Here is a 13,434-nt window from a genome sequence, read left to right as displayed (position 1 = left end):
CCTCCCCTCGCCACTGCCTCCCCAGGAACCAGCCAGACACCCTCGGCAGGGGCATCTTTCTGAGAAAGCAGGTCAGGGGAGGACGGAGCGAAGCTGCAAGCAGCCTTTCCCCAGGCTGTCACAGCTCCTGGCTGGGAGCGGCACGAAACACGCTGGGACACACTGCCCTCTTCTATCCTCACCGCCCACAGCAGCGCCCTGGAGAAACCCAGGCAGGGGTACACCAGGGTAGATCCCTCAGAGGGGTGGAAGTGGGGTGCAGCAACGCGCAGTCGTCCCCAAACTGCGGTACCTAAATCTCCACAAAGCAAAGATGGGGCTCTGGACAGTTGGGTTCGAGTCCCGACCACAGCACTAACTAGCTGTGTGATCTATCCCAGTCGCTGCCGTGCTCTGTGCCTCAGTTTGTCCTTCTGGAAAATAAGAGGGTTGAGCGAGACGATTTTCAGGAGTCCTTCCACCCTGAGATTTCTGTGGGGAGGTGATTCCTCCGAGCCTTCAAGACAGCGAGAGACTCACCTTTCTGGGGAAGCAGAGCGGGCGCAGCGAACCGGTGGGAATGGGTGCAGGGTCGCTCAGCACTGCTTCTTTCGGTGAGTCTGGCCAAAGCGGAGCCGGGGGACCCTGATCCGGCCAGTCTTCCCCCAATGAGCCTCTTACTTTCCGCCGCACTTTCTTTTTCCCCCTTTGGGGCTCCTCCCCCGGCGCGGCGCGATTGGCCGCCGCCTGACTGCTCCGGCTCCACCCGCCGCCCTGGCTCGCCAGCCCCCGGCGCTCCTAGCTTCGCGGAGCCGCGGCCGCGGGGCGGCACCGAGGGCAGCCCCGCCCGCGGCGAGGAGGAGCCGCGCCGGGCCGGCGTGCGGACGGCGGCGAGGCTGCGCCTGGCCCCGGCTTCGCCCCGCCACGGCCTGTGCTGGCTCGAGCGCGCCCGCAGAGGAGAGGGTGGGTCGCGGAGATTGGCCCGCTGCCAGGCGCGCTGGGAAGATACGCCCCCACTAGACACAGAGATGCACACATGCGTCCATTGCAAGATCCTGGTCTTACAGGCGAGATCGATGCCACCCTGCCTTTTCTCCCCGGCTCTGTGTACTTAACTGCCCTGCTGCACCAAAGCCGTGAATCAATTCAGACTACAGGATGTGCGCGCGCCCACCATGTGCCAAGCACAGAGTGCCACAGGAAGAAACAGACTTAATTTCGGTGTTCCGGAGCTCTTGCTCCGCCACAAGTGACAGTCGTGGGACAAACAAATGGTCATGACAGCAGGACTGAATCTGTATTTTCCACGGGTAGATATGAGTGCCTAGCACAGAGCCTGGCACAGTGCCTGGCACAAAGTAGGCCCCAATACATGTGTATTGAATGAATGAATGAATGAATGAATGAATGAAAGAAATAATCGTTATAGAAGGAAATAATCTCAAAATATATTACTTCCCTTTTATTCATTCCCATTTCTCTAGATTTCTGCCAGAGACCTCAAGTGCTCTCTCCCATTCTAGATGGTCGTCTGTATAATCACCCTAAACAAGATTTATAATGACTTTCATTGTTCTTTGTTCAAGAACCTTCTGTTGGTAGTCCCTCGTGATTTCTTCCTGACTGGCAGGGCCCCTTCGTCATCTGTCCCCATTTTTGACACTTCCTGACAAAGGCCGTTTACCACGTTAGCTTGTCTCTTCACACATACCTTGCCCACCACGGCCTCCTTGATTTTTTTTCTTAGAGTTACCTAATTGAATCTTATGAATTTATCCAAGAAAGCGAGATCCAGAGAAAGCAATTAAGGCAAAGGAGAACAAAAGACATGAGAGAAGAATAGGCGCTGAACGAACTAGCAGGTGGAACTGGCAGGTGGCAGTCTCTACCAAAGATGGCCAGCACAGCTAAACTCAGACAGTGCCCCTGCCTTCAAGGAGCTTAACTCCCCAAGGCAAAATAACAGGATAATCCAAGCTGTAGAAAAGTTCATATTCTTTTCAAGCTTCTTGATCAAGCTACAGTTGATCAGTTTCTCCTTCAAACTCCTTCTTACCCGACTTCTCATTTTCCATTGATTCATCTGCTGCTCCTTTCCAGATTTTTTTGTTGGATCCTGCACCTCTTCATCATCTCTGAAGGTTAGAATGGCCCAGACCTTATGCAAAGTTCATGTTCTTGCACTTACTGCTATCACTTGTGAAAATTCGACCCGAGAAATGATTATTTGTCTCTGGCTACCTGACACGTAGCACATGCTCACAACATTGTTACTGAACCCAAAAGCAAATAACCCAAAAGAACTTTTAAAATTACCTGTATGAAACAAAAATAAAACTGTCCTTTGATTTATTATTCATTCATTGAACATATTCAGGGCATGGACTTTTGTTCTTCTATAATATACTTATCAAGCACTTTATAAGTGCTTACAGTGTAGTGGGCAGGTTGCATATATCAGCTCATTTAATTCTCATGACCAATAGGGTACGATTATTATCTGTAATTTATCAATGAGATACAGAGAAGTTCTATCTAACCCATGGCTACAAGGCCGCAAGTGGAGAATGCAAGATGAGAACCAAGGCAATGAGTCTTCCTGTTATTAGCCATTCCACTATACAGTCTCATGTGCTTCTTAGAAGTCAAGACTGTGTGCCAGGCACATGCTGGTGATTCAAAATTGAACCACATGTAGTCCTGGACTTTGAGGGACTACTCATAGCTTAATGAGGATGACAGACTTATAGAAAAATAATCATTGTATTATATATTGTAGTTTGAAGATAACACAAATGGTTGGGAATGAAAATAAGGAAATAACTAAAGCTGTATATTCATATAAATAGAATATCTGCTGTCAAATTAACATATTATGAAAATATGTTTACAAAGGAAAAAGGCTGACGATATAATTAATAACTTTGTGTGTAAAAGTTTGTATGTATGGAAACATACATCCAGTAATTGAAAGAAATGTGGACAGGTGTTAATGTGTTGGGATTATGAGAGTATAGGCATAATTTTTAAATTTGCTTTAATGTCAAAATGTTATTGTAACAATTAAGAAAAAATGTTCTAGAACTCATGTACTGGGCATTCAATGAACAGTTGTTCCCTAAATGAATGAATGACTGAGGCTACGAACTCGCTGGTGTCAGCGCCTAAGAGTGCTGGGTGCGTAGAAGATGCTTGATAAAATATTGCGAAGTTGATTGAAGTATTTGGAAATGCATTACCCTCTCCTTTCCTCTGCTACTATCCCCCACCTCTTTTTTCAGATTATCTTTACTCATATGCCTCAGAATATTGCTAGTCCCTTGAAACCAATCCAATCAGAGTCTTGACCCTAACACTTCAGAGTCAAGGTATCAAATGACCTCCTTTTAGCCAAATTCAATGGTTAATTCTCAGTCTTCACCTTACGTGACCTATCAGCAGCGTTAGCTACAGTTGATCAGTTTCTCCTTCAAACTCCTTCTTACCCGACTTCTCATTTTCCATTGATTCATCTGCTGCTCCTTTCCAGATTTTTTTTGTTGGATCCTGCACCTCTTCATCATCTCTGAAGGTTAGAATGGCCCAGACCTTATCCTTGGTGTGCTTATGTTCCGTCCCTAGGAGATCACAACCAGGCACATAGCATTCTCAAACATTTGTGTGACAATGACCAGCAAATTTAAATCAACAGTCTGAAACCCAGACTCTATTTACCCTATTGCTTCCTTTATAAATCTTCTTAGGTGTTTCATATATATTTCAAATTTTACGTATAAAAAAAAAAACAAAACTATTTCCACCCCTCACCAAACCACCCCAGCTCCCAGTTTTTCCAGTTTTGTAAGCAACACCATCCTCTACCCAGTTGCTTAGGCCAAAAAGTTGGATTCACCATTGATCTCTGGTTTTTTCTCATAGCTCATCTGCAATCCAACAGCAGATTTTCTATTTCCTCTACATTCAAAATGCATCTCAAATCTGACCATTACTTCTCTTCTCCACCACAACCACCACAGCCCACATTCACTGTCCTCTCTCCCTTCATTGGCCCTCTACTTAAGCTCTTGCCTCCAGGATCTTTTCTCATACTTCCAAGGGAGTTATCGGTGGAAATCAGAATAAATACAGGTTAGGGGTTGAGGGCAAAGACCTTGAAGCCAGACCACCTGGGTTCAAGGTCAAATTCTGTAACATATTAATACAACAGGTCAAGTTACTTAACTTCTTTGTGCCTCAGCTTCATCCTCTGCAAAATTAATTAATCAATAATATAATGTCTACATCAGAAGGTTGTTGTAAAATTAAATGAGTTCATTGGAGACAAGACTGACACACAGAAAGCCCTATATACATATTAGTTATTATTTTTACTACTAATAAACTGTCATCCTCTGCTCTCAAATATTCAGTGAATTCTCATCATGATTAGAGAAATTTCCAGAGTGCTTACAGTAGCCTACAAGGTCCTACATGATTCGGCACTGAATTACTTCTCCACATCTTTCACTGTGTGCTCCTTACTGCCACCTGCCCATGTTAACACGTTCTCATGGTGGGCCCTTTGCACCTGCTGTTCTCTCTGCCTGGAATTCTCTTCCCCCTGGCTTGTTCCCTTACTTCATTCATGTCCTTGCTCAATCGTTACCTTCTCATGAAACCCTTTCCTGACCACCATATCAAATACTACTTCTTTTATTCTCTATCTTAATTTTGTTATTTGCCTTTTGAATATTGCCTTCACTGCAATGTAAGCTCCAGGAGGGAGGTCTGATGTTTCCCTAGCGAACAGACAGTAGTCTGGACATAGTACTCATTTAATAAACACTTGCTGAACTGTGAATCCAATCCAAAATTCTCATGATTCAACTGAGACCCAAAGATATTAAGTGACCAATTCTTTGCCCAGACCAAGACTGGAAGCTTTACATTTTTTGCAAGGGCAGAATAATTGGAAGAGAAGAAATAAAACAATAAGTAGCTTTTCTTGGCTGGGAGCAGAGGAAAGAAAGTACAGTACAGAGACATTTTACTTTAAGTTTTTGGATGGAAGGTGAAGAGCAGGACTGAGCCAAAACAAAAAATGTGAACAAGGAAACAAGTAATGATGTCACCCTCCCTGTCCTTTTATGTTCTCCCTTTTTATATTTCTTAGCCCTTTTCCCCTTCCATCCCCACCCGAGCCTGGTAGCTGCTCTCTGGCTGTCCCTTTGCTGGGCTCAACCATGCCTTTTCCCATTGCCCCCGCAGTGCCCTGTTTTCCAAGTCAGTTTTCCTTCTTGCTCCTTAGAGTCTCTGTCCCTGATAAAAGCCTCTCTCCCCTCAGTTTGGTTCGCCTAGGTGTAGGTAAACAAGCAGGTTGAACATAGTCGTGTTAAGATGGAGACTGCTAAGAGCTCAGCCCTATCTCACCAGTGTTATGTGCTCAGGTGCCCAAACACTATTGAAAGTCAAGTGGTTTGGAAGAGGAAATTTGGCTGTGCAGAGACAGACTTTCTTCATTCCTATCCCTCAACCTAGCAGGCTGTTTGATGTGCAGCCCTGGAAGAAGAGAGGTGAAAGGGGGAACTCTTGGATCCCTTCCAGAATTCTCTTTGCATAGGGGTGGAGGTGAGCCCCAGGAATAGGTGGTTCTGCATGGAGGTGTCAAAGTTCAACACAGCTGGACATTAGTTAAATCCAATGAAAATGGGATTTTATTCTGTGACTACTGACAGCTTGAAACCCAGAAATGCTTCAAATGTAGGTAAAAAACAAAAAACAAAAAGAAAAACAAACAAAAAACCCCCACTAAGATTCATTCTGATTTGTGCAGAGGAAATTCGGGTATTTCAAAAGAGAATGAAGGAGTGGGGAGGAGAGGGGTTCAGGAGAGTCAAGAACAAAAATTACAAGAGATTGGTCAATGTAAATATGATTAGGCCAGCTGTATCTGCTGGTTGGCATTATTGAAGTTAAGATCCTATCCTCCCACAGCCACTGGCCTTCCTGACGATTCCAGTTCAAAGGAGTAGCTCTCAGGTCCTTGAGAAAGATCCTTCTGTGTTGAGATACATAGTCACAATCGCGAGCCCTTTTTAGTAAATGCTCTAAGAAAAGAAAAGAAGGTCAGAGGCCTATCATCAAATGTTGGCTTGAACAGATAGCAAATTTTCCTGGCAGCGTTGAGCTTTCTCAAGCAGGCATTTTAATGGAGGCTGGGGTCATCACAGGAGCACAGACTTATGCTGCTAAAAACCACTCTAGAGTTTGGCCTAGTCTCTTAGCACAGGGGTTTGAATGAAGTTGCTATGTGCTAAGAATTCCGTAGTGTTCAGAGGCCACTAGATTCTTTTACTAGATACCATACGTCGTCGGAGAATCAGAAACCCCATTCTCCCAGTTGCTTCTCCTTTAAAACTGGCTTCACCTCCCTTGAAGTGCTTGTGTGCACTGTCAGGCTCCTCCTGCAACGTCACAGGAGCGTATCTAGGTGAGTGACAGGGTGACGGGCAAAGACATGTTTTCCGAAAGACAGCCTGAGTCTTCTTGGCCTATGGCCTAAAGCTCCTGGAGACTGTTAGAAAAGGCCTAATTTTCTCTCCCTGCTTTTCTCCTTCCAAACAGAAGCTTTGAAGTAAAGGTCAGGATTTTAATAAAGTCTTGGAGGATGGTTATTATGCAATGTTGACACTTCACTACAGCAGGAAATGTAGAGACAGGAACTTTGCATGCAGAAAGGAGAAACTTACCTTTATGGTTCTCACTTGGCCTTGTAAGTAGTTAACAACACATTTACCAGCTTCCAGCCTCTAAAATCTAATCCAAATTGAAGGCATGCTCTTTATAGAGATATCATCACCTATATTATCCCATAAGCCAAACCACGGCAATATTCTTTAGAGCAGACTCAATCTCAGTCGTTCACCATCTGGTGAATAACAACCAATCAGTGCCAGGTAAAATCATGCTAATATTTGCTTGTTCCTACAGCACTATAAGAGGGCTGTGCCATTTAGCCTCCTTTTTTTTTTTTTTTTCTGTGCAGCAGAAGGAAAAATGAATGATCTCCTAGCAGGCAGGCACGTATATTATTCATCTCCAGAGAAGGGTTTTCAAATAGTCATCTGGGATTCAGAGACTTTGTATGGGATTTTTTTTTTCTCTGCCACCAGCATTAAGAAATTTGTTTTATCTTTTATTCATTCCTTTCTTGAAGCATGTGTTGAACATTTGCTCTATACAGGTACTGTGGGTGATGCTGTGGTAGGGTAGACATGGATCTTACATCATAGAAGAAGATACAGTGTCTACTTAGATTCTACAAAGCGGGGCTGAGATAGTATCTCTTTTTCAGTGAACAACTATTACATGGCATGCCCCTCAAACATGCATTATTTCTAAAACTTACAACAGTTTTGAAAGGTAGACCTAGTTTTCCCTACTTTTAGTGTTGAGAAAATAAAGTCATAGAAGCTTACTTGCCTAAGGCCACACGGCTAGTTAGAGCTGAACCCAGTGGCAAACCCCAGATTTAACACCTTCTGAAGACCAGACTTCTCCATGCTACACTAAGGTCCATGAGAAAGTTCAAATAAGTACCTTTGGAGTATGGAGGAAGGAAAATTGCTTCTGTTTGGGGGGGATCAAGGAAAGAAACTGGGAAGGTGCCAGTAGGGGGACTGGAAAGACAGGTAGAATTAAGGTTTGTGATGACAAAGACGTAAGGACTGAGCAGCTACAGGACAGAGAGCAGCATGCATTTATTCATCCATCCAACCACTATTCCATACATAAATAAAAAACCTGCAACGTGAGGTGGCAAGTGCTTCTGGAAAGAGACAGCACCATGCTCCTGTAAGCCCAGAGGGGAGGGGTTTGCACATGGCTCCGAGAGGTGGGAAAGGAGAGTGGGGTGAATCCACTCACTGGCTGGAGAACATGTGTGAAGTAGTGGGAGAAAGGGCTGGAAAGCTGTACTTTAATTTGATATTGGAAGAAAGGGGGAAATCCTATTGAAATGACCCATCAGAGAGCAGGAACTGTAACTTACTGGCCTTTATATCCCAGAACGGCGCTTGACATGAAAAATGTTTGAACAAATGCATGAGTTACTGATGCCTGCTGAGGGCCAGGTGCTCTCTACTCCTGCCGCTTCTTACAAACCTTATGTCATCACCACACCATCTCCGTGAGATAGGTATTTATTTTTTTCCATTCGAGACACATGAAGAATTCTGAGGCTCAGTGACGTAATATGGCTTGCTCGACATCACAGAGCTAAGAAGATATAAAGCTGAGATTTAAACTTTGACTCTAGAACTTGTCATTTTCTCTCTCTCTGTACTGCTCAAAATGCCAGGCTGAGGCAGTGCTGTCTTGTTAGCGCTTTTGTTATTATTGTCAGTAAACATTTTATGGAAGTGTCACATGAATATGTAAATGTATGCTAATCATATGTGTAGAGCATGATGCATTTTCATGAAGTAAACCCACCCACGTAACTCGTATCCAGATCAAGAAAATCCCATTACCACAGGTGACTTTATATGATAGTCAGTGTCTTCATTTCTGTTGCAGTAAAATTCTCCCCCTGTAAGTCTTTACTCATGCACATACCACTCATGGGAACTCCTGAGTTATTGAGCGATAACCTGACTGGAAAAGGAGTTAGTCCGTAAACTGTAGCTCCTTTTTAGGGAGCATGTGTGTTCCCTAAAGTCAGAGGTTGCCTTTATTAGGCACAGCACCACCGGCATGCCTTGAGATCACTGGGCCTGGGGCAAATCTGACCACGTCTAAATGCCAAGTGGCAAAAAGGGAAGCAGCAATGAGACTTCTCTATCTAATTTATTGAAAAATTATTTATAATTAGCATGCTGGTTTGTTGTGTTCCTACAATTATAACCCATGAAAGTTATAGCTGTCAGAAAGTTAGGTCAGATATGGAGAAATCCTGCAAAAGAAAAGGAAGAGTGGATGTTTCAAGAAGAAAGAGACATAATGGTACACTTAACTGGGGCAAGGTGACCTGGGTTGAGGTCTGGGTGTGACTACTTCTCTGTGCCACCTGACACAGTCATGTCTGCTCTCTGACCTTCTGGTTCTTCACCTTTAAAATGGTCATGAACTTGCAACATTGTACTAGAACAGTGGTCATCAGCCCTTACGAAGCAGCTAAATCACCTGTGGCTTTTTAATTTTGTTTTAGGGTTTTTTGGACCGTTCATTTTGTGTTGAATAATTAGAGACGCCCAGTCCTTATGCTGACCAGTGGGTTGTGGGCATAGCGTGAGATTAATCACCTCACTCAGAAGTGATTCTAATAATTGAAATTTGATTAGAGAATGACTGGACTTGCTGGTCATATATTAGTTCATATATTAGATCATATATTAGTTTGAACATAAATTTGAAAAAGTTCACAAATAGTCACTTAATCTGACTCCAAAGGCTGTATATTTAAAATGTATTTATCTGAGAGAATGGCCCTAGGGTTTTTATCACAAGAGATAATTAAATGTAAAATACATTTAGTAAAATTTGCACATTTGTCATCGTTGAATATCACATAAAGTCCACAGGAAGGAAGAACAATTAAGAGATCATTTTATTGTTTTTGCGTATGCTTCTTAATCTCAAATGAACTATCATATTGTTTGTTTAAGATCTGGTTTGATATTTAGAAAGGTTATCATGTGAAAATAAAGATGAAAACAATTCAAAGATTAAAACAATTAGTAAATGTAAAATCCCGTATTGCATTCCACAGAAAATGCACAGTAAACTTAAAAAGATAGATTTCAAGTATGAAAGCTGAGCAACCACATACACTCTCACTGATTCTATAGAATACAAGATGACTTCCAGCTGGGAACTCAGGAAAGTTTTATGGAGAGGATATTTGAGATCAGTCTTAAAAGATGGATTGGATTTTCAAGAAGGGAGGGAGGCGGGGCTACTTAGGCAGTAGACACAAGCAGGGACAGACGCATGGTGGCACAGACATGAACAGCAAGGAGAAAAGAAATGGTGGACGTTTCTTGACTGTAGTCTCTATCCCTGGGAATAGGTAAAGAGAAGGTAAGAAAGACTAGTTGGAAACTAGTCATGGCAGGCTTGGCTGTATTAAAGCATTGTCTTCAGAAACCATGGGAAGCCCTTCAAAGTTGATGAGTAAGGGAGTGAGTGGCTTCAGGTCACACAGGTGATAGGAGTTAGAGGGGCCAACTGGAATTCAGATTGTCTGAGCTGAAGTCAGAAGATCATTCTCATTGTCTCCAACTACTGGAGAGGGGTTGGTAGGGTCGTGGGAGAATACTCAGGCCAAATACACCGCACTTAAAGACCCGAAGACTTTTCTATAACAGTGTAAGTGTTAGGAAGTAGGTTCCACGAAAGTGAAAGACAAAATGACATTTACGACTTTTCCCCTGCTACCTTCAAGGCCTTCTCCAGGGTAGAGGGCACCAGTTACTTATCAATGCAGATCAGTAGCTTGTTGGCATCAGGAAGCAACATGCTTGTTGGCATCAGGAAGCACAGAAGGGCATTGCATTAGAAACTGAAGAGGGAATTTAAAATTGACCGAATGCAATTACCCAAGTTGGAATTTGGCCAAGGTCTCGGGATTTAATATCACCACTCATCCTGGGTCCTTGTAAAGACCCTCTGTGGTCAGAGACCTTAATTTTATTGTTCCTGTAAAATTCATGGGATAACATTTCTCCCCCTTCCTCCCACCCCCAAACCAGGACTCTTTACTTTCTTTTCTTGGCCACAGTGCTTCCAATATGGCTTTGATTGCGGCTGCTGACACCAAGACACTTTCATTGCCCCTGAAGGCCATTTTATTTATTGGTGCTATGTTTCTAAAAGATGCATTTCCTTCCACCAATATGTTCAGCTGGCCACGTAATAGCATAGGCTGACATTTTGGTCACCACTCAGGAGAGCAGCAGATTGTGTAAATTTCGCAGCTCTGCATGTCAATTGTGAGGTACCTTGAAAAAATTTTGTACAGGTTGACCTTGCTTTAAAAAAAAATCATAGAAAATATACAATTGTAGAAAATACACCAGAAAGTAGAATCTAGTATCACATTTTAGAAATCAAGGAGGTTTAATTATTATGCATACACATACATAACTTTTTACAATGAAAACTAGAGCACAACTAAGATTGAAATATATGTATAGAGAAAATATTGCAGAATATTGAAAAGTTAGGTGACAAACATCACACTCTAATGGTTAAATAGGCAAATATGTGATCAAATTATTAATAAACAAGGAAACGTAGTTCCAAAAATATTTGGAACAGTATTGAACTTCACTAGTTTTCAGAGGAATGCTAATGTAAACAATAAAGAACATCTTCACACTTACTATTGAAAAAGGCTTAAAGCTAATTTTGCTAATGAAATTCTGGGATTACCGGTACACTGCTACTTTTCATGATGCTAAAGTTCATAGACACAACTTTTCGAAGAAATAATTTGGCAACTAAAATCAAGATCTTAAAAATGTTATGTTCTTCAAACCAGAAATTTCAATGCTGGAAATTAACCTAAAGAAATAATTCAAAGAGGAAACTGTATCCACATAGACATTGATTACAAAATGCAATAATAAGCTAAGGTTAATACCCCGAATAGACAAAGGATCTCTGCAACTCAATAACAAAAAACAAATAGCCCAACTAAAAAATGGGTAAAGGACTCGAATAGACTTTTCTTCGAAGAAGATATATAAATGGCCAGCAATCACATGAGAATATGCTCAACATCACTCATCAGTAGGTAAATACAAATCAAAGCCACAATGAAATACCGCCTCATACAAAAACAAAATAAAACAAAAATGGGGGGAAAAAGAAAATAACATGTTAGCGAGGATGTGGAAAAATTGGAGCCCTTGCGCACTCTTGGAATGTAAAATGGTGCAGCTTCTATGGAAAACAGTAAAATTCCCCCCCAAAATTAAAAAAAAAATAGAATTACTATATGATCCCACAATTCCATTTCTGGGTATATACCCCAAAAGATTGAAAGCAAGTTCTTGGAGCGATATTTGTAAACCTCTGTTCACAGAAGCATTATTCACAATAGTCAAAATGTGGAAGCAACCCAAGTGTTCATCGACTGACAAATGGATAAACTAAAGGTGGTATATAGATTCAATCAAATATTATTCACCCTGAAAATAGAAGGACATTCTGACGTGTGCTACAATGTGAATGAATCTTGAAGACATTATGCTAAGTGAAATAAGCCATTCACAAAAAGACAAAGGCTGTATGATCCCACTTATATGAGGTACCCGGAATTGTCAAATTCATAGAGATAGAAAGTAGAATGGTGGTTACCAAGGGTTAAGGGCATGGGGAATGGGGAGTTATTATTAAATGAGTATAGATTTTTGGTCTCGCAATAGAAAGAAAAGGTTTCTGGATGTTGGTTGCGTAAGAACATGAATGTACTTACCACTACTAAACTGTATATTTAAAAATGGATAAAATGGTAAATTCAATGCTATGTGTATTTTAGCACAAGTTTAAAAAAATGGCAATCTGATATTTAAGAAGTAGAAAAATTACAGTCAATATTGACAGGTCATGTGGTAGAGTATGAAACAACCATTAGATTATAATTACACATACTATAAGAAATCTTATGATATTTAAATTTTAAAACAATTCAAAACTCATACTTATAGACATGCAATCAAATATAAAAAAATAAGTGAAGCGTTAAGATGTGTAGCACTGTATATGTATAAATTTTGTGATGTTTTATTTATATTATTCTACAATATTTGTGAAAGAAACAAAATTGGTACTACTCTTCTACAAAAAGAGGGTTTTAATATCTTTTATGGGAAAGAATCAGAAATAAATGTTCTTTTCTTTATTAAGTTTTTTAAATTTTAATTGCAATGTAGTTAGCATACAGGTGTAGGATACAGTGATTCAATGATTCTATACATCACTCAGTGCTCATCACGATAAGTGTACTCTCGGGGTGTCTGGGTGGCTCAGTTGGTTAAGCGGCTGCCTTCGGTTCAGGTCGTGATCCTGGGGTCTTGCGACTGAGTCCTGCATTGGGCTCCCTGCTCAGCAGGGAGTCTGCTTCTTCCTCTTCTGTCTCTCCTTCAGTGCCTCTCTCTCTCTCTCAAATACATAAAGAAAATCTTTTCAAAAAAATGATAAGTGTACTCTTAATTCCCTTCACCTATAGAAACAAATGTTCTTCCTCCCCATGGAAAAGTGCACACATAAGTAACTCGTACATAGAGAAGCCCTTTTAGAAGAGAAATCAAAGGATGTATTCAGTTTGAGATAAGAGCAAGGAAATAAACTGGAATTTGAACCATGAACTACAGAAAATCACAAGGGTACAAAGAAACTGAGAGTATTACTGAGCATTTTATGTTTTAGCAGATCTAATTTGTGATTCATTTTTAATATTATTATTATTGT

General features: G+C 41.4%; 1 protein-coding gene across 2 annotated transcripts in view; it reads right to left on the bottom strand.

Moving 5' to 3' along the window:
- The window catches only part of IL1RAP (interleukin 1 receptor accessory protein), a 120,635-nt gene extending 119,880 nt beyond the window's left edge, over nucleotides 1-755 (bottom strand). The window contains exon 1 of one of the 2 annotated variants that reach the window (XM_057306557.1): nucleotides 520-755. The gene's annotated coding sequence lies outside the window, so the exon portion shown is untranslated. The remainder of the gene's footprint in view (nucleotides 1-519) is intronic. The other variant, XM_026496487.4, reaches the window with a different exon arrangement.
- Between the last annotated feature and the right edge of the window lie 12,679 nt (nucleotides 756-13,434).

This window comes from Ursus arctos, unplaced genomic scaffold (genome assembly GCF_023065955.2).
Source record: "Ursus arctos isolate Adak ecotype North America unplaced genomic scaffold, UrsArc2.0 scaffold_4, whole genome shotgun sequence".
Classification (NCBI taxonomy): Eukaryota; Metazoa; Chordata; class Mammalia; order Carnivora; family Ursidae; genus Ursus; species Ursus arctos.
Note: the sequence above shows the minus strand (reverse complement) of the source record. Positions and strands in the feature narration are given on the sequence as shown.